Source organism: Pyrgilauda ruficollis, unplaced genomic scaffold (genome assembly GCF_017590135.1).
Source record: "Pyrgilauda ruficollis isolate IOZ18807 unplaced genomic scaffold, ASM1759013v1 scaffold4, whole genome shotgun sequence".
NCBI classification, from domain to species: Eukaryota; Metazoa; Chordata; class Aves; order Passeriformes; family Passeridae; genus Pyrgilauda; species Pyrgilauda ruficollis.
In genome coordinates, this window is record NW_024525489.1 from 21694960 (window position 1) to 21722066 (window position 27107).

The following is a 27107-nucleotide window of genomic DNA, read 5'->3' on the forward strand; positions in this document are numbered from 1 at the left end:
CTTTCAACAATGTTCTGTGGTTCACTAGGCGGTGGGGTTTTTAGTGTTTTTTGGGTTTTTTTCCCCTTTACTCTGTCAGATTTTCTTGTTGCTGGCAGTATTTTCCAGAGCAACCTGAAGGGAAAGTATACATGTATATAATTTCACAGGGACATAGAATCTGTAAAGACAGATACAGACCCTGCTTTATTTTGTAGTGTTCACTTCAGAGCTGGCTAGCTTTCCCTTTGGATAAAATGGACAGAAAGCATTTGGGTTTTGCTTTTTTAAAGTAAGGCATATGGTTTATCTTCCTAAGGCTGGTTGGTTGAATACTTTTAATTTTTTCACCAAATTTAGAAAAAAAAATTACAGGAATATATGGAGATTGGGTCTATTTCATGTCACATGTGAGGTCAATGGGGAAAATTATGTGCATCTAAGAGTAAAATTTATCTCAGACTTGTCAGCTCCTAACAAGTAGTGATCTTGCTGCTTGCTCTTAGGTTTGCAGTAATGTGATGCTGTGCTTCAGATCTGTTTTTTGGGGGATGGACGGGGAGTTCCTGAGACTATTTTATATACCATTTCCTGATGTGAGAATTTTTAAAGACTCTTGTAATGATTTATCTGGATATTTTCTTCTAACAACATCAAAAGGCAGCCTGAAGTTCCACTATCCTATACTTCACTCCAATCAGCCTTATAGAATAATCCAGTTGTTTCTTCCTTCTGAGTACACAAAGAGTGTGTGTGGCAATGATCCTGGAGCCTGCAGGCAGCTGCAACAGAAAAGGACTTCCGTGGTTTGCTTTTGCTTTCTCTTCCTGTCCCCTCCATGTTCATATATGTTTTTGAGAAGGCTGAGTTTCTAATAGACTGCCTAGTGAAAGACCAGGGGAAAGTGAAACTGTATTTTGGGGCTTGTTTTATTCTTTTGGTTTTCATATAGTGTTCTATCAAAGGCACTGTTCTTTAATATTAAAAACAACCCAGTGGATGGAAAAATTAAAATGTCAGTCAATAAAAATTAAAGTCTGAATTTTATCTGTAAAAAATACTAATGAGAGAGAAGCTGAGTATGTCTACCCCTCAGCCCTGCCCCCTGCAAAATGCCAAGCATCATCACTCTGGCATCATTTAGAAGTGACTTTGTAGTACTTCTAAGTAGCTGAAAGTGAAAAGATTAGAAATCAGTTTGATGGTACAGTTTCTTTTCAAATGCTTTCTCTAAATGTTTAATACTGTGTCCCTGAGGAAGTCCCATTATTAAAGCTGCGTGACTCTGAAATCACCTTGACTCTGCGGGGGCGATAGTTGAGAGTTCTGGGGATTTTCCTCATCTGACTCTCAGAGTTCCCTTTTGTTGCAAGGATTAAAAAGGTTTTTTGTGAAATGTGTCCCTCTCAGAGTTTGTATCATCTCCAGTCAAGCTAAATTGACAGGGGTGGCAGGAATTACCCCGTGTGCACTAGGTGTATAAACCAAATCATGTTATTAACTGAGACTACAGGTTGCTGTAAACTTTTCCCAAAGGATTTTGGAGCTTGTTCGCAAACAAATGCTGAAGAAGAGTTTTGGTGCTTTCCAGGCACCTTTCCCCCCATGTGACATTAATAACACTAACAAAAATAACTCAAGAGTGCATATTTCTAATAGTCTGAGTGACAGAGACCCTAACAGACTTTGCCCTGTGGATTCTTGTAGAGGGGAGCTGTTCCTCTCTCCTCTGCCACAGCCTGTTGTGGGGTAGGATGTGGCAGCTGTGTGGCAGCGTGGCAGCACACAAGGCATTCGGATGAAAAGCGGGAGAATTTCACTATGTCCTGTAGAAATGGTTAAGAATTTAACCCGAAACAGGAGCTGATAAAGACACGAGAGTTTAGCAGTTGGCTGGCTGGGAAGTTTCATTTCTCTGCAGAGTGCAGACTGTTGGTTGTTGGCTGGTTTTTTCTCTCCTGAGTTACAAAAACTTGCTCGTTCTTTGCTTCAACTTTCCTTACTCCAGGTTTGGTTGCAGGGCAGCCAGTGAGCCAAGGCATGGGGTGTGCAGGGTGATGTCCAGGGTGCTCTGCTTTATCCTCTCCTCTATGGATAATGTGGTATCAGCTTTGAAAGCGGAGCTGTGTGTGTTGCGTAAGGGCGTCGCATGTCTCCTCAGTGTCTGCTCAGGGCTGTGAGGCTGTGAGGTACCACGCTGCAGATCTGCACAGCAGCTTCCCTGGGGGGAGGCAGTCTGTGAGAGAGCAGGGCAGTGCTGCTACATCACTACTAGCTCTAGGATCTGCAGCACTTGGATCTTTCCCCAGGGGCCTCTCCTCTGCGTATTAACCCAACCTGACCCTGCTTGCCTTGCAGGAACTGCCTAGATGACAGCTAAAGGGAGTATGGCTGTAGGCATGGAGGTGTAAGGTCTGACACTGATGGTATCAATGAGCAGGAAGCCTTACACTGCTCTGTGTGCTCTTAATGAATGCTGAAGCCAAAATGCATTTCTTTTTTCATCTGTTACTGGTACAGCATGTTTAATAGTTTTTTGAAAACTGTGATGAAAAAGAAAGGCCAAAACCCCTTAACGAAACCATTAACAAAGCATTCTTCTTAATCTGTGCAGACATAAATATGGGCAGAATACCCTTACAGGTTTCTGACTGGGTCATTCAGCCTTAAATTGAAGTGACCTCATTCTGGGGGGATCCAAGGAGCTCAAGCCTTGAATCTTTTTCTTGCTGATGGTTTTTGTACTGTTAGCAAGACTTCTGGTGGGTGATATACCAAAAAGCTTGCAGTGGCAAAAATTACTGATGAATTCAGTGAAGGAGAGCTGTGTGCGTGGAGGTTCCAAGGAAAAGAGGATGTCTTTGGATTTTTGTTATTTCAGCTTGAGCTTTGGTGTGCAGTTTGTCTGGTCCTTCGAGCTGCCACTCTCTGACAGTGAATTCACATTTCAGCTTTTTTTTCAGTTTATTTGATGTTGCCTAACAGGTAGAATTTTTTACTTACTTATGATCAGACAGTGCTGATGGGTTTAGGAGGGCTGATTTTGAGGTAAAACTCCAAGTGTAAAGTGACTCTTTGTGTTTAGGTATACATGAGCACAGAAATACTTGTAGTGACATGTGTTCCTTCTAGAAGCAAATGCTCGTCTCAAAGCTTTGGGCTTGGTTGGTTGTATATACCAAAACCACTTTCTCTTCTGTTTTCCTCTTTCTGTTCCAGAAACTGGCCAAAGATCTTTTTGATTTCAGGTTTTCTTTTTAATAAGAATTTTTAATGAACAGATTTCAGCAGTGATTTGAAAGGAGTCTGACACAGAAGTTAGGCATAAATGTCACAAAATTCAGTATCTGTGCATGATTCCAAATCTAAACCACGAAAAACTGAGATTTGCTTTCAGATTTGAAGACCACTCAGACTGCAAAGCAAGGCAAAAAGAAAGTCTGGTACTTCTAATGCTGCTGAAGTTCATGCAGTTTTTGAAGCCACCAGCTACTAAAACATGCTAATTACTCCATGGAGATGATAATGTTCTTGGGACGTCAGCTGAACAGTTGGCATGAAACCTGGGCCCGGAAAAGTCAGCTGCTACTGACTGTGATGGAGTCAGTGTCACCTGCTGACCCTTTTTTAAAGAAGGGTTTAGGCATGGTGTGTAAAGGGGGTAGAAGATGTTTTCCTTCCTATAACAGAAGATATGGGTGTGTGACTACAGGAGTTGCCACTGCCCAGAGGCAGACTTGGGGTAATTAAGCAGGAGCACAGACACCTAAAGAGGGAGAGAATTTCCAATACTAGACATACAAAATTAAACCAAACTGGTGATTCTAGTTTCAGGTAGTGACTGTACTGGTTTTGCATGGCAGAGACAGTGTACACAGGGAGTGTTAGGTTATAGTGCCTGCAGTAGGTTTCCAAATACCACTCAGACAGCCACAATTGATTGATTTTGTGCCTCTAATTTTGACTTCTTTTGATCAATGGGAAAAACACATTCCTCTAAGCCAAGGGGACCATACCCCACCATCTTGCAGTTGTAAATAGAGCTTGGTTCTCTCCAAACTTCATTGTGAGGTGTTGTAGTGTGTGTGACTCATAGCCTAATGAAACAGTCTCAAAAATAATACAATCTCAGCATTAGTTGTGTTTTTACTAAGCATATCCAAGTATTTTCTATCTCTTGGAGAGTCAGATATGTGGTTTTAAATCACCTGCCTGCCTGACATTGGATTGCCAAATGATCAGTGATATCTGTCGTGAATGTGCAGAACTGGGTTGTCCTGTGAGCATGCTGGATGGCTGCTTTGGAAGGGGAAATTTCTGTCAAAAAGTACCTGCACTTTAATGTTAATTGGACCTTCACTTCTTACATGTGCATATCTGTGTAATTGTATGAGAAAAACCAGCTATGGAAAGTAATCTTATGGTTCTCTGTGTGGGTATAATGGAGGAAGGAAGCATTTTTATTATTATCTTTTTTTTTTTTTTAATTTATTTTGCTTAGTAGTATAATGTAAGGAGGTTCGGCCCTGTGTTTTCAGTGAATAACTGCTTGGTAGTGAAACGAAGTAATGAAAAAACATCCAGTTTTTGGGGATTCTGTGCATGTGAAATAGAACATTTTTGCATACTGAGTAGGATGCTCCAAGGCATGTGTAGTCTTTGAGGCTTTTTTTGTTCCTTTTACATATGGGCCTTGGTGAAAAGTCAGACCTGCTGTAGGTAAAATTTCCATTTGTGATCCTCTTGCTTCTAACCTTGTTGAGCTCTTAGATGTACTAACTTGTCCCTTTGAGTCTCTGTGTGTGGTGCAGAGCTGTTTATGCATCTCACACTCCTGTTTGCTCACCAAAAGCCATCTGATGCCCACAGAGGTATCTTTCCAAGCCAAGGTGCTCTTAAATAGAAGACCTGATTTCGATTGTTTGGTACTTAAGAGTTTTATGACCACAAACTGTTGAGAGAATATTGATAGCTTCCAAGACTTTGATTCCTTTGAATTAGCTTGGGTTTGGATGCGTTTGCTTTATTTCTTGTCTATGTTATATCAACGTCCATCTTATCTCTGCTGCTCCGAATTTGTCATTATTATGCTATGCTAACATCTTTTTTGGCTTCTGAAGCTGCCTTGTGTTGCTTTTGGGTTTACTGGTATCTTCGGAGGGAAAAACTTTTTGATTAGTACCTAACCTACTCAATAGCATAGGTGCTTTGCAGAATAATTTTTTATGAATTCCCCCAAAACAGGTATCTTCCAGTGGACTGGAATACAGGAGAGGGAGAGCAGGGGGTGAGTTGAGTGCCCAGCCTTTAAACATTCCCTTTGCTCTCTTCCATTTGCTGTTTAATTCCTGAGGATTATATTTCCTTTCCCCATCCCTCTGACATATTTGTTTAGCTTGTAAGATGCCTGGCACAGGGCTGTGTGTCCAGACATGGATGTGTGTGCCGAGCTGAACCCCCATGAATCTCCGGGTTCAAGAGGAGGAGAGCAGTGACAGCGTTGCCATCCTGGAGCTGCAGTGGTTATATTCCCATCTTGGGAGCTCCTGTGCTTGAGGCTGCTTGTCTCTAGGTAACTCCTCAGTGTAGGAACAAGAAAGTCACACTCCTCTGCAAGTTGCTGCAGCACATCCTAGGAGCATTGTGCCACATCCAGCCCTCTCCTTCCCGGGGCTCCCTGATCCCTTCGGCCCCGTTACCCACACACCATCTGGGGGAGTAGTGCTGGTTGCCTGAGAGCCCCAAACTCAGTGAACTAGACCCACTTGGGCGACTCCTTTGTCTCTCCCTCTCTGGTGGGGTTTTGGGGATTTGCTGGCCTGTCTGCAGGCGTTAAAGGCTTCGCTATTTCACCTCTGTCTTGCTACATTTACCCCTGAAAGTGGTGTAGCACTGCAGCTGCTTCTGGCTTTGGGCTGGTGTTGCCTGAGGGCGGCTGTGAAGTCTCCTGGCCCTCGCCATCTGTGGGCGAACTACCTCTGTAATAGTTATCTGCTGTAGCTGCCTTACAGCTACAGGATGCTTTTTCTTCCTTCCCTTCCTCCTGCATCCTTCTTACCTTTATTGGGCAGCTAGACGTAGGTGTTCTCCGGAGTGGGTGCTTTCCTCCCGTTCCCTCGCTGTCAAGCGCTCATCACATGACAGCAGAGCTCACCCGGGCTGCCGATCACAGCGCCTCGTCAGCTGGCACCGCTCCCGCCTCCCGGAGCTGGCAACTGCCCTCCTTCCTCTGAGCTCCGATAGCGGGAGCAGATTAGCGGCGGGAGCAGCCGGAGCGCTGCTTTATGGGGCTTTACTCCTGTACACCTCCGGTTTTCCACAAATCTTGCCAAGTGAGTTTCCTGATTGTGGGCTGTGTCATTCGCTGTGCTCCCCTTCCCTGCCCCCACCCATTTCCTGACATCACTTCAGATCCGGCTGTAGCACTGGTCCGGTTCTGCTGGAGCACTCCACCCTGGACTTCCGAATGCAGTAAATCCTTCTGGCCGGGAGAGTCATACGGTGTGTGGAGCATGAAAAGCTACAAAGCTTTGTCAAGCTTGGGGAAGAAATCCTCAAAAAATGAGGGAGAGTATTAAACTCCTTTTTTTTTCTCTCTTCTCTCCCCCTCCATACTGTGTTGCCTTCATTTGGTGAGTTTGCTCTACCCTAAACAGAAATAAATAAATAAACAAACAAAAACTTTAAATTTGTCTCTCCTGTAGCAATTTTGAAATTATCTGGCATAAAGGAATAAATAAAATACATTCTCATTTCTTTCAGTGGTCTCTTTGGGGTGCCTTTCTAGACTATCACTGTCATCATCTTTCAGAACACCATGAGTACTGTTTAGTTTACCAGTGCTTACACCATCTGGCCTCAGAGGTTAGAGTTGGTCATTCTGGGGCTAAAACTGTCTCTTTGGGGTGCCTTTCTAGACTATCACTGTCATCATCTTTCAGAACACCAGAGTTGGTCATTCTGGGGCTAAAACGGACCAAAGGTTTGCAATGCTGTGATTATTAATAATCTCTTGGCAATCTTGCTGCCATATACCCTACTAAAAAAAGCTTTTAATTAATAAAGAAAGTGTTGGAGCCCCCACTGGCGTTATGACCAGATATTTTTCTGCTGGAGGTCCCTAGGATCCAGGATTTCCTCACCTTCCTGGCATTTGGGCTTGTCCCATTTGCTACTGATTCAAATCTCAAACAGCAAACACAGACTAGGTTTTGTACTTTTTTTGTCTTTTGTGTCAGCACTGGGAGTAAAAGGAGATGTCAAATTTTGAACATTGCTTTTCCCAGTGTAAAGTCAAAAGTATTTCCACCTGCATAAATGTAGATCAGATGGACTTGAGTCAGGTGTGTTTATAACAGCATGCTCCTCTTCTAAAGAAAACTAATTTCTTTAAACAGTGGGCAATTGATGGAATTTACAGCCCAGTATGTTTTGCTGCAGGATTAATAAGCGGTATCCTGTAGGACAGCTGCAATTTGCTGCCCTAAAACATTGCTTGGGATCAAAGTTCCCTTCTGCCATATTGCCCATGAGCTATATATGGTGACCAGAACTTGGATGTGAAATGTCTTCAAGTCCTTTTTTTCCAGGTTAGTTGTCTGAGGCAAACGCAGCCACCCCTTCTGGCTGTCTCTGCCTCCTCACCTTTAGCCACAGTTGAATTTTTGCTCACTTTGTATCAGTCTAAAGATATTTGCCATCGTAGTGTAGTGTCAAAGCCCTGGAGAGAAACAATGTCTGGTGGAAATGATGTCTTATTTGGATTGAAATCGCTTTGATGAATACTGTAGAAAGAGTGATGCTTGCTGGTGAAAGTTTTTAGGGGAACCTGCCTGTTTCTTGCAGGAGACATCACAGTTAGTTCTGCTGGATGCTCCACCATCATGAACAGGCAAATATTCCTTTTCACTTTTACCTTGCTGAGGCTTTTGCACTTTTTTGGTTTTTTTTGTTTTTTTTTTTTTTTTTGTAATCAGCTGCAGTCATCTCCTTTACACTGGATGTAAATAGTAGCATGGAACTTAATGGGAATTATTTTTATTATATCCTGTGGCAGAGCACAGTGGTCCATCATGAGCAGAGCATATTTCCATGATATCCCTAACAACTTTGTCTTCCATACTTTATTGTGACTCTCAGGTTACTCCCGGGGAAATTCCAGGGATTGGACGTTGTGAGGTGCAATGTCACAAACACTCTAGGACCAGTTTGTGTCTACAGTGGTCAGTTCCTATTTTCTGCTGTGGGTGCTGATTACACTTGCAAATGATACTGACGTGGGAGAAGCTCTGAGTTTTCTTGAGAACAGGATTAGAATTTAAAAACTTGACCAAGTGGAGAAATCATTTGGAAAAAATAAGAGGTTATTCAGAGAAGGACGAGCACAAAGTTGTTAACTTAGGTGGGAATAATGGACCCAGAATGGGAGCTGGCTGGCTGAGCAGCAGCTCGGCAGAGGGGGGATGGAGTTGATGGTGGATTCCAGGCTGACTGTGAGTCACTGGCCTCATACAGTTGTGAAAAAGGCAAGCTGAGGTTTATAACCAAAAGGGTACAGCAATCCTTCCCCTCAGCTCGGCTTGGTGAGGTCTCAGCTGGAGTCTTGAACCAGTTTTCTGCTCACAGCCTTTAAAAACAGCAAAACAACTCAAAAGTGGGTCAAAAAAAAAAAAAAAAAAAAAAACAAAAAAGGGGGGAAAAAAAAAAAAAAAAAAAAAAAAAAAAGGAGGAAAATAGCATGAATGGATGATTTAGCAGACATGACCTATACAGAAAAAGTGTAAGTATTGGGGTTGCTCAGTCCATGGAAGAAAAAAGTGAGGGGATGGATGAACATGTTAGCACCTGTAAAATGTGGGAAGGAATAAGCTGTTTAGCATATATTTCGGGAAGAGGACTGTGTACTTGAATCTTGTGGGAGCTTTGTGCAGAGCAGTCCCGGTGACAGCCTGTCACCAGAAATCCACGGGAGCCTCTTTTTAGCAAATGTATTTATCTGGAACTGTTTCTGTGGCAATGGCCCTTCCTCTCTCCTGCTTTGTGATGGCCAAGCCTGAGAAACACATGGTGGGAAGGGAGCCTGTGCTTCCCATTGCAGGAGAGCTGGCTCTGGCCCAGAGAGTGGAGGAGAGCAGGGCAGCTGCAGAGCTGACCTGCCCCTCCGATTGATGCCGGCATGGCAAAGCTCACCCTGTGCCCTTGTGCTGGGGGGGCAGCGCCTTCGTAGCCAGTAGTGCTTGGTCAGAGGTGTGCTCTAATGTCAGGCAATGAGATTTTTTGGCTGCTGGTGTAGGGAAGTTTAACATATGCATTTGGCTTGCATGGAAAGGCCAGTCATTTTCCTCTCTAAGGCTGGAGGCAGGAGAGGTGACCAGGGTGAAAGCAGGAATGTGGCTTTAGACTCACTGCGGGACGTGGTGGTCCTGCAGGAGCAGCAGGTATCAGGTCTCAGGATATGACAGATCCATCCTGACAGATGTCCCTTTAGCAGCAGCAGCCAAAACATCGTGGTTGTGTTGTCCTGAGGGGTTTGTTCTCATCTTTTAGGGAGATTTTTGTCTTGGGGATGGGCTTGCTCTCCTCCATCATGTAGCAGCTACCGCAGCAAAGCAATATTAGGAAGTAAGATTTTAGCTGTCTTCCATGTGATTAGTCCTGCTTGAGGGAGGGGGAAGGGCCTCACACTCCCTATTAATCATTTCTTCTTCCCTCCTCCCATCTGCTCAGTGATTCTCTTGTTCTTGCATACACCACTAATATGTGATCACTTTTATTTCTCTCTGATTCTCTGACTCCCTCCCTGTCCTTGTTGGTTCTTTCTTGAATCTCTGCCCTCCTTGCTCCCACATTCTTGCAGAGATGCTACTCAATTACCTAATTTTCTTCTCTAGCTTCCTTAAAAAAAAAAAAAAAAAAAAAAAAAAAAAAAAAAAGAAAGAAAAAATACTCCGAAGTTCCTCATTCCCTTCTCCATGGACATTATGCCTTTTCCCAGCAGTCAGCACCTTCAGCCAGAGTTGTAGAGCATGTGTGGGCGGTGCCTGCTTCCCTCCTCCTCCTCTTTGGGCCCTCCCCAGAGGGTGCAAGCCTGACTCCTCCTCCACCTCCTTCTCTTCCAGCTGCTTTCACTAGCCTCCTAGCTCTTCTTGGCAGTGAGGAGCCTGGACATCTGTAGAAGCAGCTGGAAGCAAGATGGAGAGCCAATATCCTGCAGCTCATCAGATCTCTACAAACCTCAGCTCAGGAACAAACTGCTTAATTTGCTGGGTTTTTGTACTCTTTTAGTTCACAGCGCATACCGCTCGTTGCTCACGATCCCAGCAAAGCTCCAGCTTTATTGATACGTGTCATGGCATGGCTATAGCCTGTTGTTTTAGAAATCTTGTCACCAGTCTGTAAATCAGAAGAAGAAGGCAAAATTAAGCTTTGTTTCCACCTGAATCTTCAGCACTATCTGCCATTAGCATCATATGGTTCCACGGACAGTATTTAATCCTGCGTTAGTAAATTTGACATCTGTCAAACAAGCAGCAGTACCACAAATTCATAGTACTGAGAACACAGCAAAAGTGTTTTTTGCTGGTTCTCTGTCACTTCCCTACCTGATTTACATCAAAACCTTCTTGCCAAGATGACTGGTGATATTCTGAAAGGTGACAGTCATCCTTCCCTGTAAACGCTGGAAGGCAGCGTTAAACCGAGCTCCGCAGGGCTGAAGGAGCAAAAAGAGGTGCAGGATCCCTGCTGCTGTTCCTGGAGGTGGGAGAAGCTGGCGGGGGCTGGGAGCTGCAGCATTTTGCAGCAGGGCGTTCGGGGATGGGCCCCCGAAGGGAAGCTCGCGAGCCGCGTTGCCGTGAAAAGCCTCGCAGCATGTTACATGATGCAAGCTCCTTGGCAAGTGCTGTAATTGTGTCACTGAAATGGCTGAGCCACAATGCTCAGGGAAAGGTTTTTCCTGGTGAGCCTTCGAGCGCACTGTACCCTTCCCTGGTGCAAGAGAGCACTCTGGGAAGGCCAGGGATACCACAGAGTGCTGAGAGAGCTCGTGTTTGGAGAAGGGTTCCTGTGCTCTGTTTTGGGATTTGAAATTTGCCAATTTGTGGCTGAGAGCACGTAACAAGAGATATAACTAGACAGATGCTTTAAAAATATTTTTCAAAGGACTTGGAAATGAGTGTGACGATTATGGACACCATTTTCATAAAGCTTTCAGCCCAGCATCCTGTTTTACTTTCACGACAAACTGCAGTTATGCACAAAAACAGCTACTGGAGTTTTTAATATCTTGCTCCCCTAGCAGTAGCTGTTTGCTTTCAAATGCCATTATTTGCACCCAGAGCCATTGGAGCACAGAGGTACAAAGTAAAGGGAATTGCTTTAGAAATCAGGCTTTAGGCTTGGCTTGGGGTCTGTCTTCAAACCACCAGCTCTGACATGGCTGGGCAGTGCTTTGCAGCATGGCACCCATAGGTATGTGTGGGTACACAGAGCCTGCATGTGGTGTTGTCAGAGTCCAGTGTAAAGCAAATACCATTTGCAAGTAGCCCTAATATGTCCTATTTTTTTTTTCTTCCCCTGTCTCTAAACCTTTGCTGTGAAACAGAGCTCTCATATTTTCCATTCCTAATTCAAGAGCTGGAGGGATTGCTAAAGCCAGGTATCAAGTTACAGGAGAAAGAGTGAAGACATTTGGTTGCAGCTTCATTGGCTCACACAGTGCATACACCCAAGCAAACATTTTCATCAGCCCCTATGTCTCTGTTAAAACTCTGAGGAAAGTCATCTTTTCTCTAGGTCTGTCCTTGGGAAGGACACTGTCTGCAAGGAAAGTTCCCTTCAATAGAGGTGTTTGAAGGTTGGAAACAGGAGGAAGGAAAAACCCTGTAATGATCAAAAAGCATCTCGTCCATAGTACAGGAAGTGTTGTTCCTACTCATCTGAAATACCAAAATAAGGCAAACCAACAAGTTTCAACAATAACAATGTTCAAATTAAATCCTTTGAATGGGTAATGTGTGTAGCTTAAAATGTGAGTCAGCCAGGAATTGTTACTATTTCTGGTAATGTTTTAGTTTTTAAACCTAGTCTACTTCAGATATTTGGCATGTCCTTGGTTGTGATAGGAGGCTGATTAGAGGTGGTGACTAAATATCCTTTATGGGCTGACTAATTCAAGCTGGGTCTTTTTTGCTGAAATTGAGATTTGATACTCTCCAGGTTAGACATGAACTTGAGTGAAGATTGCAGTGTGTAAAAGAAAGAAAGCCAAACCTCTGTATTCTTTTTTTTTTTTTTTTTTTTTTTTTACCTTCTCGTTATCACCTCCTATCTAGCATTTCTTTTCTTGTTGGGGTTTTCAAGACCATGGGGTTTTTTTTCCCTCAGACAGAACCTCTTTTCTGTGTTAGGATGCTTTCTTCAAACCTTCAGCTGCTTCTGTTTGATTCTTAGAGTGGTGGTGTGTGTTTGGCTGTTTCCTCAGTAGTTTATCCCACCAGAAGAGCCTTCTCACATCCTCTTTTCCTTTCCTATGTGTTCTCTTGGTTTTTCCCCTGTGTGCTGGTTTTCCTTTTGCTGATCTCTATATGTTAGTCCTTTTTGTTGCTCATTTGCACTTGTCTGGCTGGGAATGATCTGCAGCCAGCTCTTCTGTTTCCCCACCATTCCTTTCCTTTGGTAGAGCTGATGGGAAATGCTGTATTTCCCCCTTCCCTCCTCCCTCTGCCCCCTTCCTCTCCTGCTTCCTTTGCTCGTACAGCTAAGTGAAAAGCGCTTAATAAAAAGGACTTTGGGTAAAAGAGGAGCAGAACAAACTCCAGTTATTTCCCTGTGTGTGTTTTCTACTGTCTGCCTGTTCCTGCAAGCAGGCACTCAGCTTTTGAAGCTGCATATTCTTGGGAATCAGTAGAGAGATTAATTTTGGACAGGGTAGTAGTGGACTGACATTTGATTTCCTTATTTAAGTGTGACTGTTATCCATATGCTGGAGACCACACGTGACTCATAGCACCCTCTCTCTGCACTTCCTCAGTGTTTCTGCCCAACCTTCAGTTCACATTTTGTTGGCTACCCTTGCAGTGAAAAGAAGTAAAAATTGTCTTCTTTCCCACTGAAAGTTTAGGTTAAAATTAAAACACATACAGAGGTGCAGAAGCTCTGGGACTTGTCTCCTATAACCCAAAGGCTGCCTATGGGGGCAGCCCTGGGGGCTTTTCAGAGAGCTGGAAAGGGGAAATTTCAGTGTTGTACACAAGGATTTTGCTTCCTGCTGCCCATGTGGCAGTTGTAAAGGTGTCCCTAAACTCTAGTAGTTGTCAGGGTGTTTGCTATACTGAGACACTCCATGAACCCTAAATGTGAAGCATGTGGAGATCAGAGGGGAATCATAAATGAATCTGTATTTTCAGCTTTTTTGTCTTTATTTTTCCCAGTTTGGTGGACAGTGATTTGTTGTGTGTACTGCTTGTGTACCGTGTAGCATGAACAAAGAGAGTCCATGCAATATGAAAGACACAAACTGAATTAAAACTGTCAAGTTCCTGCCACTTTTCCAGGCTGTTTTTTTCCTGTGTGGGCTGTGTGTTGTTTGCATGCTTCCGCTGCTGCTCAGTGAAACACACAGCACTTCTGGAGAACAGACAAAACAAAACTAGGTGCTTTGTTGTTGCCCATATGCCCAAAACTAAGGATAAGAAAAGACTCCTCCCTTCTCATGGTGTGACTCTTGGGGATGGTTCTGTTCAGGGCCAGGAGTTGGACTTGACAATCCTTGTGAGTACCTTCCAGCTCAACAGATTCTGTGATTCTGTCCCTCATCACAGACCTTCAGTGCAAGCAGTAGGAGTTTGAAGAAGTTGGGTGAAAACCTGAAGGGAGTCCAAGGTCTCCTTACATTTGTGTAACTCCTGGTGGGAGCAGTGTGACGTAACACTGAGCAGAGTCATTGTGCTAATGTACCTTTGGACCTGGGCGAGAGGAAGAAAAGCTGTGAGACAGCCTCTTGTCAGGAGCTTCTCCCTGCAGTCCTCCAGATTCCTGAAAGACAGGTCACATCCTGCCAGGCATGAGAGATGCTGAGTGAAGATGTACAGCCTGTGCTCTGCAGGTCTGCAGGCTGGATTGGTCCTTTGAGCCTTTGCCTATGAATACAGGAAGGACACACTATGGAAGGTCCTTTATGCAGATGCCTTCAATAGATGAGGAAAAAGAAAGCCCAAGTTATCTGCCTCTTCTTCCATCTTGCCCTTACAAATGCCTCCCATGGTTGCTAGCCCTTTCCTGGGAAGCACAATCCCCTTCCCTCTGAGGGGCTGTGGACTGGAGGCTTGCTCTGGGGCAGTCCAAAGAGGCAAATCACCTCTGAGAATAAAACAAGGATATTTGGATCACACCTGCATGCCCTGCTGTGTACCCTGGTGTTCAGGAAGGGGTATTACTGGAGAGCTGTAACAGATGAAGCTCAAATGAGCAAAACCAGATGTCAAACATATTTTCTACCTATTCAGGCTGTCCCTTACTGTAATAGTGGCAGCAGGAGAAACGTTAAATCTTCTGCAAGTGAAAATGTAGCCCCAGACTTTGAATTGCTTATTCAGCTGCTGTGTCAGATAGATGGTGTGGGATAGCAGCACACACCATCTTCTGTCAGTGTGGGAGGCTCCCATTGCAAGGTGGATGCTTAGGGTGGGACAGCTTGGAAAGGCTCCTCAGAGTTCAATCCACATGTGCTGTTAGTCACTGCCTGTCCTTTACTCAGGCAGGAGTTTCAGGCTGGGTGCTGTAGCTCACAGTCTGACCCCAGATGTGTGTTAATTATTTATTTTCCTCCACGTGCTGGCAGATGGTTGGAAGAAGAGTCTGCCAAGCATAGTGCATGCTTGAGGGCAGTGATTTTGAGACACGTTGTTGAGATTATCTGATGTTTCACATTTTCTGTAATTCAGTTTGTGTGTGTGTGAAGGGAGTATTTAAAACTTGCAGACAATAGTTTGCTGGGTTGCAGGGAATGAAACCCCTAATGAATAGTCCATTGTTTACATCCATTTGAGGCTGTTTCTTTGCTGAATTAGTGCCATGAAACATAGCTGCAACTCTGTTGTTTTTAACTCCCCTCTACTTACCCATCCCCCCTTCCTATTCCTTATGGTTGCTAAATCCTGCTGCTATCTTCTCTACACAAGTTTCCAGGCTTCCTTCTCTCCTCTTGATTTTCTTCTGCTTAAACCTCTTGTCCAAACTGGGTCATCTTTTGCTTCTAGTGTGATACATTTTCCCATCCTTGGCCTCTTGGACTCACACTTCAGTCCTTATTATTTTTATCCAGGTGAATGTGGGGAAAGGAAAGGAAAAAAAAAGTGTCCGAACTGTTTTCTGCCATAATCAGGTCTAGATCCCCCTCTTGCCATTGCCTTTCCCTCCCCACCTCCTTGCTTTGGAGCTCTTTCTGTGCCAGTTTGCAGCTTGTTTAGATACATAACTGTTTTATCTCATATTTGCCCAGTTTCTAGCTCTTATTTTCCTCTCCATTCAGGAGGCTTCCCCCTTTGCTCTGTTCATACTGCTCCATGCTCTGATCTCTGTGCCTTCTTCTGGTGACCCCTACAATTTGAGGTAGCTCCGTTTCCCATGTCTTCGAACAGATAAGTGGTGTGTTGGCAAAGTTATAAGCTTTTTTCCCCTGCATTCTGGTTTGCAGATGGCCCTTTTTTTGTTGTGTAGCTAATTGATGCTGTGTAGCTGTTTACCTGCACGATGCTGGAGTGATTGCTCAGACTGATGCATACCACACTCTGGAACGCTTTCTTTTCTCTCCAACCCTGATTTATGGATAACTGGAAAAAGCAATTCTTGGCTGCCCTGTTTTGAAAACTATTACACCACAGAAAAACTCATTACATGAACACAGCACCTGATATAAAAGAAGCTGTGTTTGGTTTTCTGGTTTCCCCCATGAAAAAAAAGCTTCTCTTTATTATTAAAACAATAATTCCCCTCAAATTATATTTAAGGGATGTAGGCATCAAGACTCGCCTGCTCTTCTAGGAGTTCCTGGAAATGGGAACTGGGGAGTTTTTCGTAATCAATAGAGGGAATGTGGTATTTTGGAGAGGTTTTGCTTGTTTTCTGGATAGGCAGTGTGCACATGCCACATAATGCAAACCCACCACATTTCTGTCGGGCTTGAGTATACCAGACAAAATGCTAGCAGAGGTATCTGCAGAGAATTCCCTATGGATGAAGGGGTAGGGAGGATTGGAAGGCCCCAAAGATGTCAGAAAAGTAGGTACAGACCAACTGAGAGTCTCCTTTAATTAAAGGAGTGCTGTGCATTGAGCAAATCGAGTGCATTTGCTTCCCTTTTTTCCCCAGCCTCGGTGGGATGCCCTCTGGATTGCAGCTTAAGGGCAATGCTGTAAATTTTGAAATACTGTTTGTTTGCGTAGGACGGTGTCCTGGGTCAGCATAGCTGCTCTACAATATGGCAGAATCATCAAGTGACAAGCAAACCGATGATGCTTCAGCCCAATGCCAAAGAAAATCCTGCAAGAGAGAATTAACTGTGAAAATTTACCCTGTTGCTACGGAACTCATTTGGTTGCATATATCATGTCAGAGTTGAATGATTGAATAAATACTCCACTTGGGAAATGAATATTTGTGCCAGTTACAGGACAGCTTATTCATGCATGAAACCTGAGACACCTGGTAGTGGTGCTGGACAGGTTGTTTTTGAATGAATGTACTTGTTGGAAGGCAGGGGAGGAGTGAAATGCCTTTGTGTCTTTAAAGTATTTTTCCTTTTGATGCCATATACTGTTAAGGAAACCAGATTTTAGGGACATGTTAGTTCTGTAAGCAGCAAAAATTTCTGCTCCCTACAGTGGGGATCCTTTCTCCTTCTTACTTCCACTGCAGATTGATGTTAAGATCCTGAGGCTGTGGCACTGCTTTTGTTTTGGCCTCTTAATTCCCTATAAAAACACAGAGCCAGTATGTATAATATGATCAGTTCCTGACTTTCTTACGAGAATTTTCACTTCTTCCCATCTCCATCCCTAGACATTGCACATCCCTCCCAAACCAAACCCCTGTAGCCCAGAAATAGGTCACACCCCACCACCTGGACAACAGTCAGGGCTTGCGTCATCGCTTGGCGTGACGTTGGCAAGCACTCAGCAAGCAGGACCGGCTTCTTCAGGGAGCAGGATGTGAGAACACCCTTTGTGATTCCTCCAGATGGGCCTTGGGAGGTGATGGGGGAGAGGACTCTGTTTACACAGGGAAAAAATAAAGAGGAGATATAAGCTAACATGATCAGCGCACAGATTTTCTGCTGGTTGGTTTGGATGATTTATAGTGGTATACAGAGCTTTGTCGCCTTTAAGCTGACTTGTTCCACTGCTGGCCAGAGGTCAGCCCACTGGCCTGTAAAAAATGAATTGTCGATGTCTGTGGCTTTTCCTGGTGGCCACAATCCTGGGGCTGTTGTCAGTCCTGCTGTTGAGCTCAACTTGAGGCTGGAGGGGACTGTCCAGGATACTTGCTGAGCCTCTTAGCAATGGTGATTTCATTTTGGACATCCCTATAAAGCGACCCTATGCAGGGCATATCCAAATCTCCTTTTTAGTTAGTGGTTAGAGGAGCAGCAGTGCCAGCAGTTGGACTGGTAGCCTTTGCTCAAAAATGTGATTTCTTGTTGCAGTGGTTACTTTGAGGAAGCTCACAGGAAAGAAGGACACTTCCATTTTTTTTCAGATTTCAGTTGCTGCAAAAGGTTAGCTGCCCAGCGAATAGGCACAATGGAATTAGCAGCAGAGGCAGAGGTATCTATGAGCATGTGACCATTTTTGTACGAAATGTACATTGTGCTTCTTCCTGAGAAATGCTGGGGACAAATTGTTATAGAAATGGAAAATACAGTCAGTCTGTTTTGGGCTGAGGTAAGAAATGAGGGCCCTATAGCCTGGAGAGATGTGTATGAATCTGCGTGGGGAAAATGCTCCTTAATTAGATGGGTTGACAGATCCTGTTTCTCCTGCTCCTTCCGCAGTTTGCAGCGTTCAGTCTAGGAAACGCCTCCCGAACTCGCCCACCACTGCCCTTATGGAAGGCCTGGCACACTCACCTGGAGTCCTCCATGCCGTATGGCTGGACGTCACTCAGACCTGGATCATGACCTGTTTGGCTGGATGGACAACTTCAGCCTGGGAGGGGAGCCCAGCACATCCCCTGCCCTCTGCACACCGTGTTCTTTAGTGCTCCTTCCTGGCAGCTGGCTGGGCTCTGGCGTGGAGAGTTCGGCGTCTGTCCCCGCGGGGCCTGGCCGGGCGCTGGGGCTGTGCCAGGGGCCCTGTCCCCCCCTCTCGCGCTGGGGAGCTCGTGGTGCTGCCGTGCTGAGCGCTGCTGCTCTGAAAGTTGCTTAACAGACAATGCTTGACTCTATCTTGACAATACACCCTTTTCTTGAGAGAAATGAGAAGTTTCAATTTCAGTCACTAGCCTGTTTTTCATTGACCTGTTTTAGTCAGCAAGTCATGGCTTTACTGTGCCACTCTCTCAAACTGCCACTCGTGAGCCTAATGAGATGGTGAAGCAAAACTCCTGTCCTCTGCAGAAAATGCAAAGAGAGAAGAGACAGTTTTACCCCAAACATTAGAGGAGACTCGGTCAAATTAACACTACAGTAAATGTAAAATAGTTTTAATTTACAGAGTACTTTAGGCCCCATTTGGGAGGTGGGGGGGAAGGGTTTGGAGTGACATTAATAAACCTTTTAAAACTTCTGACTGAATCTTTTATTCAGTGTTTGTATAACTCAGTTATCTGCTAGTTAATACCAGTATTTTTGATACCTCTCCAGAGCCAATACATGACAAACCTTCAGCCCTGTTGGGTATTTGTGCTACAGCATATTTAATAGCCATGACAACAATTCAACAATTGTATAGAAGCTTCCCCTCCCTGTCTGAGTGTTGCAGGCACCAGAGTGTCTCCATTGGAAAACCCCTAAACATACAGTTTCAGCCAAAACTGGCTTAATGATAGTCTACTGAGAGCTTGACAGGCTTTTTTTTTCCCTTTAAAAATAAAAAAGAAAAGGGGGCACTTTTTTCCCTCCCCCCCTCAATTTTTTTTTCTTAACTTCTTCGCTGCTTTTGTGAAAGCTGCCGCTGTAAAACACAAGGCAAATTAAAAAAATAAATTGCTTTAAATTGCTTAACAGGCTTGATGAGACAAAGCCTGGTGTGTTGGAGTGGCTGCAGGGAGCTCTGCGGCTGCTTTTGTATGATTTCAGAGGTGAATTTAGATGGCTGGAAGATAGATGGGTGCCAGATGCAGTTTGACACAGATTCCGGCAGCTGCTCCTGCGCGAGGTTTCATTAGTGGTGAGTTAGCGAGCAGCAGAGCGCCGGCGAGGCCCCCAACGCTGCGCTGACAGCGAGAGCACTGAAACAATACAATATTCGCTAAGTGATTTTAATCTGGGAGATTAAATGACACCCAGTTGGTTTCCCGACTTAGAAAGCCAGCACAGTGTAAAGCTGTTCGTGGCACTCACTCTACCGGGGCCCTTGTCACATACATTTACATTGAGAGTGCTTTCCCGAGCTCCTCGCCCTGAAATGGGAAGAGAAGGGTTGATTTTGTGTTGCAGACATATTTTTCCATCCTCACTGTATAATGTGCTTTTAACTACAACAGGAAACATTGGCCTCACTTCAGCAAATGCTTACATTGGACCGAAGTGCTCGCGTGCTCCTGCTAAGCGCAGGCAAAACTGTTTGAAAGATTAGGGCCACGGTCTGTAAAGTGAACGGCTTCCTTTTTAATAGATGGGCAAGTCCCAAAGTCAGGAAGCAGTTGGTATTTACGGGCTTGGGCAATTGGGTTTGGTTTTAAATAAACCAGTGTACTACAATGGATGACTTGATAAAAATGGTGGAGGAGTTGCTGTTCTCCAGGAAGATGAAGTTTTATTTGAGGAGGAACACTGAAGATTAGGACTTGGTGAAGGGAGGGAAAATGTAATCGAGCTTATTTGCAATACAACCTAGGCTGACTTCAGGATTCTTCTAGGGGGACTTAATGGGCTGTATTTTGGGAACCCTTGCTGTGACACATTTACTGTGTGGTTATTCAGATTTTCTGTATTTTTTTGTGTATCTCTAATTGCTTCAGCAAGTAAATCCTTGACTAGGGAAAAAAAAAAAAAGGTTTTCTCCTCTGATAGATGGGGGAAGATATGTCGGGAAGCAAACAAACAAGGTCTTTCTTTCACATGTGCCACCTGAATTTTGCCTTTACATATTTAACTGCTGATGTCAAACTACTCTGTTCACTTTGACTCATTTGCTATCCTCACAGTAAACAGACAAACTAGTTGGCTTTTTTTTTTCCCTCCAATAAATATGCCAGTTGGATGTGTATGGGTTGCTGTCTTTGGATCTCAACTGTTGTTTGTAACATTTTTGCACATTACAATTCTGCTTCTAGATGCCTTTGGTAAATACCCCATGCATGGCTTCAATTAAGCTTTCTATATTGAGAAAGTATGCCTTAATTTATCAGGTTAAAGATATCTCTGTTACATCAATTTGTTCACAGTGTGTTGTGACCTAATCAACTAGGGATGTAAGCCATTTCATGAGGAGTAATTACTCAACAACAAAAAATGTCCCTCTTTCCTAATAGCTGTGAGTGACTTGGCTAATTGGAATCCATTTTGGTAGTGGCAGGTCAGCAATCAGGAGGTGGCTTTCCTGGCTGGCTTCTAGGTGGGAGGGAGAAGGCAGCAGCAGCAGAAGCACAGAGCTGTGGTTTCCTCAGGTCACTGGGAGAGCTTCTCTCCGTCAGATCAGTGTCACATGTGCTGGCATTGGGGTGTCCTCGTGATCCCCTTTACCACCAATGCTGTGACAGTTTGGTCAGAACCCTTTCTTGGATATTTTTGAGGGAAAGAATTCATGAGTGGGTTGGAAATGCCAGATCTTCTTTCAAGACTTGCAAAAGAGTTCTGGTGTTGTTGTTAGTGGGGGCAGGGGTCTGCAGTGATGTGACAAATCTCCATGGCCTGGCTAGGCCTTGGTCAGGAGATGATGTGAAGTTTAGGGGTGATGGCTTGTTATGTCTCTACTCAGATCAACTTATGACAGTGACAGAGCAATTTTTGCTTTCAGTGCTGTATCACTTAGGAGCATGAGCTGCCAGTCCTGCTAGGGGTGATGTGCAGAGGCATCTTCTAGATGACCCCATCGGTTGCTGTCCTGTTTTCCTACTTGATAGATCATAGACGTGCATTCTGGTTTTTCCTTTTATTTTTTTTCCCTCCCTTCCTTGTCTTCAAACCTTGCTGAGAGGGAGGTGGAGAGGAAAATCCTCATGAATTAACATTATTTCCCTGGTGGGCTTTGCTGCCATTTTATCTAATTACGCCTGCTGTTTTCCAGATCACATTGTAAGCATTTGCATGAAGGGGCTTTCACTTACCTCCTCAAGTAAATTAAATAACAGCCCTTAGGCTGGGCTGACAGCATAATGCATTTTCATGTGGGAGATCAACAGCTCCCATACCTTGAGATGGGAAATGCTGAAATGACAGGGAAGCTCTGTGCTTTTGTTTGGAATTAGGGCAGCTAGACGGAGTTTGGGCCACTCTGAAAATGCCTGCTGCTGGCTTTTCTGCTGTGTAGAGATTGGCAGGAAGAGAGGGGCACATAGGAATCTGCAGAGAGCCACAAAGAACAGACTCACAAGGATCCACAAGCTACGTGCAAGATGTGCAGGAAAGCCAGGGAGAGCAAACCTGTTGTCAGCAGGTTTAAATGCACAGCCCTATTGGAAAGTGTGAAGGGATCTGCAAACTGTGGAAGATTGGAAGCCACAGACGTAAAGCAAATGAGAGGTGTAGGCCCTGCCCTGAGGATGTTTACAGCATGACTTCGTGGATGAGGAAGGCTGGACTTGTGTGGAGAGCTCAGGAAATCAAAACACATGGCCTTGACTTTCATTTCCACAATAAGCCAACCCGTAGTTTCCCTGTGCTTCATTTGTTCAATTTGCAAAATGAGGCAGTAGCCCTTCTGCTGAAATGACAGTCCGCTGCTTTCCTTGCCTGACCCGTTACTCCCAGCGAGCATCCAGCCCTGGGAATTATCCTCCTCCGAATGTTCCCAGAGCCCTTCATGATACCAGCCTCATGTGGTGATCTGGCCCCTTCACATGTGTGTTACACATCAGAAATGTAGATCAGCCCTTCCCTGGCTGTGGTCACTTCTTCATTCCTTTGCTGTAGTTGGGAGCTTCTGAGGAGGAGAATGGATCAGGAACAAATGACCATGAGGAAATGTATTTCTTTTGCTCCTGATCAGCCCAGGCTTGTCCTGGCAGAAAAGAGGGTGTTAATGGGAGGGCAGAGAGATGAACTCCACCTCCCTCAACCATTAGGCTTGGACAAGCCTTGGGTAGCTCAAAATTCTGGTGTGCTCTTGGATTCTTTCTTTACAGGACCTGAAGTGGGGACATGCCAGCAAGTGGGCTGATGAGCTGCATGGTCAAAATGAGTCAGCACTTGGGGAGTGGGAAGAGAAGGAGATGGACCTCTACAGCAAGTAGGGAATTTAATCCCTACTCTGGCTTGCTGATGTTGGTCATGAATGGGGGTCAGCAACAGGAGAGGCTGCTTAGCTTGGGAGTCTGTACCTGATTTATGCAAAGCTCCCACCATGTAGATGTTTCACATAAAGGAAGAAAGGTGATATGTGTTCATTTAGTTCACTGTAACTCTGTGGTGACAGTGACCCTCGCAGAATTACACCTGTAATGTTGAAGTACCTTCTAGCTTTTGGTGCTAATTCCTTTTATCCTGTGTCATTGGTTAGGGATTAAGGAAATCATGCAGATCACTAAGATCTGCTTGAAGGAGTCTTCAGTGACTCGCTTTTGTCTAGGGATCTTTGCTGAAGGAATGTGATTTACTTGTTTTGCTTTAGAAAATCAAGTTTTCTGTTCCATCAAAACATAGTTCCAGGTTGAAGGTGGAGGAGAGCTAGAAATGTTAGTGTGGGGGGTGTGTAAACACCTTTTAACTTACATATTAAAGCATCTTGGCTCTTCCAAGTAACTAGAGAACTACTTTGTGATGCATTTCTCTGTCTGAGATGAATTTTGAATGCCAGCGAGATAATGAGATTTATCAAATAAAAAGCCTGTCTTTCACTTTGTTCAAGCTTGGCCTCATGCCTCAAATACGTGGAGTTAGCTCAGAAGCAGCTTGTAATTTGTATCACAAAACCACCGTGTGTAATGCGTGATGGATGGTGGCCGCTGGCTGCGGGAGGTTTGCAGTACGGACGTGCTGACGGCTCCCGCTGACATTTGCGCCTGGTCAAAGTGGCTGCAAGGGACTGGGGACCAGCGTGGTCACCACGAGGCTTCCGTGGGAGAGGCTGAGGAGGTGTTTGCCTTCATAAATCAGGGATTCAGCTTTAATGTCAATCACTCTTTAGCATGAACTTGCAGGATGTTCACGATGCAAGACACAGTGCTGCTTTTAACGTGTATGGGGAGATGATTCAGGACTGATACAGCTGCTTCAGTGATCTGGTAGTATACATCCCATTATCATTATTCACTCACATTATTCACTGTTAGAAAGCTTTCTAACAATTCATGATATTTCTCAAGCTCTCATCCCCTCCTCTCTCTTTCTAAAAAAACTAATTTAATTTTATTATTATTATTCTTCAGATTCCTGCTGTATACATCCCCCAAGCAGGTGGGAGGGGGAGTTGGTGGGTGATGACTTGGCTTTGTTGGAACTTCACTTAATGCAGGGTGGGGGCAGAGAAAATGAAGCTAAATTACGCAGATCCTGAAGGCACAGCTAGTGCACTGCATCACTTGTGAGCATGACTAGAACTGAAAATGAATCACAGCCTTGTTAGACACGGTATGTGTCAGTGCATGTGGGCAGAAATATCATTCAGCGAGAGAGAGAAAAAGACAGAGAGACTACATCTTTTAAAGTGTGCTGGTCCCACTGAAATCACTGTAGTATTTAACCTAAGGGGTGAGAGCTGGGGAACAGTGGGACAGTTGCTCTAGGATACTTCACCTTGTCAATTTTTATTCCTTTCTGAAGGTTCAGAAGGAGTCTGGATTTGTCAGCAGTGACATCTATTTTCTAAACAAGAAAAGGCTATAATTGCAAGCTCAGGTTTGAACCCACTGCTGAGGACTTTAAAATACAACCACCCATTTGGGGCTAGATTTGAATGTGGAGTTGCTTCAGCCCATGTGTTCATTGCGCATTAGGAAGCAAATGTGATTTGCTCTTTGTGTAAACTTGTGATGATTGCATGTGCACACAAACACACAGTACACACACGTGCACACTGAGGCAGTTCATATATTCCAGAGACAAAAATCCAGCCTGGAACTGTAACCCTGGTTCTTGCAGCTGTAAAACTCAAACATTCTATTTCTAGAATGGAAATTGGTTTGCAGTTCAGTCGCAGTGTGACAGAGCCACGTCAGGTGATTTGATGGAGAGATGCTGGAATCAGCTGGCCACTGAAACCTGCTATATCTGTTCTTGTGTTCCAGAAGATACTTGCCACAAGTGATAGCAACGTTCCTAAAGAAGCTCTCCCACCTCCTGCAGAGACCTATCCATAGCAGCCAACAAGCAGCAGCCATCTTAAAATTCCCCCCTTGGCACACTAAAACCACACTTTTTCTAAGCCAGATGGAATCATCCAGTGTATTCTTTAAGGATTTTGGTTGTGCATTTTTGAATGTTGTGCTTGGTGCCTGTGCTCAGTCATTGGCCTGTTATGTGTGATATGTTGTATAGTTTAAAAGCTGATGATTCCAGGCACTAACCAGAGTTTTTAATAAGTGGCTAGAGATGTGTGGTTTCTCCTCTATCCCCCTCCCACAGACCAGGTCCTTTGTACTTTCTGAACATGCAGTGGTTTTTGAACGTTGTGAAGGATGTAAACTGCAGCTGAGAACACAACAGTGCACCTCCCCCTGCCAAAAAAAAAAAAAGAAAAAAGGTAAAACCCCCACCATCATCAGCTTTCTTAAATCCTGGTCATCATGTGGCATTCCTAGAATGTCCATACTCAAGAAATGAAAGATGGAAAGTAGGGATAGCTTGTGATTTTTTTGACTCCTAATGTGACTTTTTTGGGAGAAAAGCAAGGAAGGGACCCATACTTGTGACAAGTTAAAAATAATTTTTAATTACTTAGAGTAAGAACATGTTCTGAAAAGTAAGGATTTTGGACTTAATGTGCATGGAACAAAAGACCGTTGTGAGCTATGTACGAGAGTTGCTGCGAGTTTGTATTCTGCCCTTTTTTTTCTGTGGGAGTTATTTCCTGTTGTTGACTAGAGTTCTTTATTTAGAACCACCTAGCTACTGAATGACGGCTCGCTTGCAAGAAGAAAAAGTGTGATTAAAACTTGCTAAGGCTTATTCCAAGATCTCCCTACTTCCATTTATTTAAGGGGAATCTTTGCTAAATGAAAGAATGTGAAGTTCAAAACAACAAATGCATTTCCTTCTCATTATTGTGCCCACATCAGCTGTGGCAGCTAGCAAAAAGATCTTGGGAGCCTGAGGTCTTTCACCTGAACATCTCATGGAAGACAGTGTTTGTCTAACAGAGATGATTTGGTTTAGGTTGTTCTGGTTTTAAAACAGAAACAAGCCCATCGAATGCCCGGCCTTCCTCTTTGCTGGTAGGAGTCATTCCCATTCCCACTGATGTTCTTGGGGGCAGCTCTTTCTATGAACCCCACGGGTCGAGTAAGGAGCGGGCACTTGCACTTTCCCAGCTGCTCAGAGAAGAAAGTTTCTTGGAAGAGCACTGCCAGCAAAAAGAAGTTTCTGTATGCTGACCTGCTTGGCAGTAGTATTTGGGTATCTGTGTGGAGTCAAATGATCAGCACTTTGACAGCTGCCTAACTTCTTTTGCTCTTGTGGCAGGGTCTGAACATCCAGCAAGAGTACAGCAAAGCTAGCAGGAGAGCAGATTCAGAGGGAAAAAGAAAAAAGATTTAACATGAAGGTTAACTCTACTGTAGGTAATAGGTAAGCAAGCAAAGTAGCTGGGGTTTATTATGAATTGTTTGCTTAGCAAGAAACATACTAGGAATGTCCCCTGGGTGTGGATGATTAGAAAATGCACTGGGGCATGAGTGATAGCAGATGGACAATCATCCCTCCTTGGCTTGGCTGGCCCCTTGCTGTGAGCCTCTGGCAGAGGGTGCCTCTTTCTGCCCAGCTCTTGCAAAGGGTCTGGTGCCTCTCTCTGCAGTGGCTGGGGCTGGCTGCCCTGGCTGGGCAGGGACTTCACTCGGCAGGCAGGAGTTATGGCTCAGTCGTTGGCACCTGCCCTTTCACTAATGAATCCGATAGAAACTGGTTTGCAAAGTTGAACCTCTGTAGGAAAGTGGATCTCTGTGAAAGAAGGGTTTGGGAGCCTTCTGCCCATCCCACATGTGCTGGGAAGGTTTGTGGCAGGGAAAGCCTCAGTGATACACCTCTTGTCATTTTCTTCTCCTGCTTCTGTCCAGTGATCAGACAAGGAAAGACCCTGGACTCGGTAGCAACACCATCAATGGGAATGCAGCTCTTCCTCCTTGTTTCTTGGGTCCACTCCTTTCCCTTGACTTGTTTCCCTCTGTACTCCAATTTTGTCTCTGTTTTGTCCCTTCACCAAGTCTCAAAAATAAAAGGGGACAATTATTACTGTTTGAGCAACCTGCTTATGGCTGTCACAGAAAACCACCATCGTTTATGCCACATGCAGCACTTCTTCTCTACCTCCATGCCATCCCTGCTCAGGACATCTCCTTTTTCTTTCTTTCTTTTTTTTTCCCTACTGTTTTCTTTTGCACCCCTGCAAACGTCCACACGTGCTATGTCATATGGGTGTGACCAGACAGGGGAGCTGCCCCTCTCCTCTTCCAGACCCTCGCAACATTTCAAGGACATTAGCACCCCAGAGTCACTGTGGGAGGAAGAAAGAGACCATTAAGAGGTGTGAAAGGAAGGGGACTCTGATGATAAATGGTGCATTTTCAGCTTTTTTCCTTTGTTCTGTTGGTAGGACCTA

General features: G+C 44.5%; 1 protein-coding gene across 4 annotated transcripts in view; it reads left to right on the forward strand.

The window, feature by feature from the left end:
- SERTAD2 (SERTA domain containing 2) overlaps window positions 1-27107 on the forward strand; it is an 81223-nt gene that overhangs the window by 23287 nt on the left and 30829 nt on the right. The window contains exons 2-3 of one of the 4 annotated variants that reach the window (XR_005955913.1): window positions 15509-15588; window positions 16422-16598. The exons of the other annotated variants lie outside the window; for them this stretch is intronic. The gene's annotated coding sequence lies outside the window, so the exon portion shown is untranslated. Of the gene's footprint in view, window positions 1-15508; window positions 15589-16421; window positions 16599-27107 lie in introns of those variants that run through there. 4 annotated transcript variants of the gene reach the window in all.